At 37.3% G+C, this 2,575-nt stretch overlaps 1 pseudogene; it reads right to left on the bottom strand.

Annotated features, from left to right (window-relative positions):
• Window positions 1–235: 235 nt before the first annotated feature.
• On the bottom strand, window positions 236–2,278 carry LOC107784605 (putative E3 ubiquitin-protein ligase RHC1A; annotated as a pseudogene).
• Between the last annotated feature and the right edge of the window lie 297 nt (window positions 2,279–2,575).

Raw genomic sequence — 2,575 nt, 5'->3', positions numbered from 1 at the left:
GCATGCTAAAGAAAAGGTTGGATTCGCATTCTTCTAGTCTAGTTATATAAACTACGACAGATATCGAATGCAGCATCAATTCGAGCAAGCAAGCTTGGACCGTCCTAATAACAATGTTTTATTATTTTATACTCCCAAAAAAAAGCATAGAATCCACTAACAGATATGAGAAAGGTATACTAACAATGTAAATGGAAAGTAGAAGATAAGCTAAGCCAGGAATGATGAAAGTAGCTTTTTCCAAGAGGGAGTCAACAGAAACACATGAAAAACTTCAAATGTACATTACAAGCATGTAAATACATAAGGCGTTTTTTTCTAAAATGAGAAATAGTCTAAGTTCAACCAGAGGTAAAACATTACGATCATAAAGAATGTGAAAAAAGAAAACAGGTTACTTTTAGAGAAACCTTGTGATTCAAATGGACAGTTATAGTAGTGAGAGTAATGAGTGTATTGATGGCTGGTCTGTGAGTTAGTTTCAGCAGCTGGAGTACTAGGGGAACTAGAATGAGATGAGCCAAAACGCCAGAGGAACGACCATGGCCTCCGCCTTTCTAAATTCTGAGAACTGTCCTCCCTACCACTGTATCGCCTACTGCTGCTTCTAGTTTGACTCCTGGAGCTTGGAGAACAATGGTCATTGCCAGATCGTTGAGGTATCAGCTCCTGTCTACAAACAGGACATGAACTCTGCTGTTTTAGCCATGGAACTATACAATCTGAGTGATATAAATGCTTGCAAGGCAATTTTATTGCCTGTGTCCCTAGTGCAAATTTCTCTTTGCAAACAGGGCAGTGGGAATCCGATCTAATATCATTTTTCAATATCTTGACTGTAGGCAGGGCATCAATTGAAGATCTTGAGGCAGGAGGAGCACCACTCTGATTGCTATTGACAATTTCTTCAAAGAATTCTTCCACTCCAGGACCAACAAAATAATCACCACCATTTTCTCTTCGGAAGCCAAGAGCCTCATTAAGAAACTCCACCATCCCCAGGCATCTGAACAGGCGTATCACCACTGAAAATCAGCAAGGGATTCCACAAATTTCTTTGTTCGGCACCCCATCAGATCTCCCTCTCTCAGAAATATTACTTCTAGCAGAGATTTGCCGTCTTAAAAAGTTTGAGACAGATTCCATAAATCTCGGCCTCTGGTTCTTATAATCTGCACTACTACTCATTATGTCATTGAGCTCTTGAACAAAACTACCAAGGCAATTGTGGCAAACAGCATTTACGAGATTCACGGATTGCCCACAACTATGACACCAGTGGGTGCAACTGTCACTTGACATGCTTACTCTGCTCACACTTCTGCCCAACAAAATGCCTCTTCGTGACTACTATCCTGACCTAAAACTAAATAACATAAAAGTTGTAGCTCATTAAGCTCCTCAAAGAAACTGAGCCACTTGAATAACTTATAGGTATCATCACGCCAAATGTTACTGGTCAGAAAGCTATTCAATTGGAACCAGAAAAGTCTTGAAAGAAGCCATTCCATTTAGGACAACCAATATAAGAAATTAAATGTAAGAAACTTGACGAAAGAGAGAAAAATACACTAATTAATTAAAAACAACTACTCCATGTTGAGCCAAGAATAGAATAAAATCAAGAAATACGTGAATCATAACCACAGAGAAAAAGAGCTTTACCTAGTCTCTATGGATATGTAGTTCAAGAAAAATTTGCACACTCAGTGATAGAAGGAAAGATTTAGCGTTTAAAAGGAGGATCAGACAGATAAAAGAAGATAAATGATAATTATATCTATTTTTAACTCATAGTACAAGGATAAAAGGGAATATCTAGAATCTGTTCACAAGATGCCAAAGATCCAATTCCAAATTCTCCAATTTAAAGAACCATCTGATACCCAATAAAGAAATCTATTTAACCATCTAATACCCAATGAAGAAATCCATAAACTCCATTGCAAAAGCAGTGTACCAATTTGCACAAAATCCGACTAAATGAACCATGAAAATAGAATTTCTAAAAAACTCAAATACAACAAATCTACTGGAAACAAAATAGAAGATAAAACACTGTAAAATAAAGGCAAAGAATGAACAAATTACCTTTGATAAAAATGCAAAGTTTACAAGGTAAGAACGGATCCAGATTTAGGAAAACACACAATGCTACATGGGGTGGGGAGGGGGGGGGGGAGAAAGAGAGGTAAGATGGAGATGAAAGATAGATAGGGACAGAAAAGAGGGGTTATTCTCGGTGAGGCATTGCGTAAGGAGAAAAGATGAGTTTTTGAGAGTGAGTGTAATAGTGATGAGTTATTATTTTATTATTATTACACTAGAAGGGCAGCCAGCATACTAAGTTCACTTGCGGGGGGAGGGGGGGGGACTGTTTTAACTGCTTGCAACATGACCTCTTGGTTATATAAAAATAACTTTACTAATTATGTCAAGTGTTCATTCAAAAATAATTTATTATTATTACACTCAAATATAATACAGAGTTGTGAGAAGAAGTTTTATTTTGAGCGAGATATGTCATATAATACTTGAGTGAAGATAGTGGTTGCTTGCCAAATGACACTTGGGG

The sequence above is a fragment of the Nicotiana tabacum genome, chromosome 19 (assembly GCF_000715075.1).
Source record: "Nicotiana tabacum cultivar K326 chromosome 19, ASM71507v2, whole genome shotgun sequence".
Lineage (NCBI taxonomy): Eukaryota > Viridiplantae > Streptophyta > Magnoliopsida > Solanales > Solanaceae > Nicotiana > Nicotiana tabacum.
The sequence above is the reverse complement of the archived record's forward strand: the minus strand, read 5'-3'. Positions and strand labels throughout refer to the sequence as shown.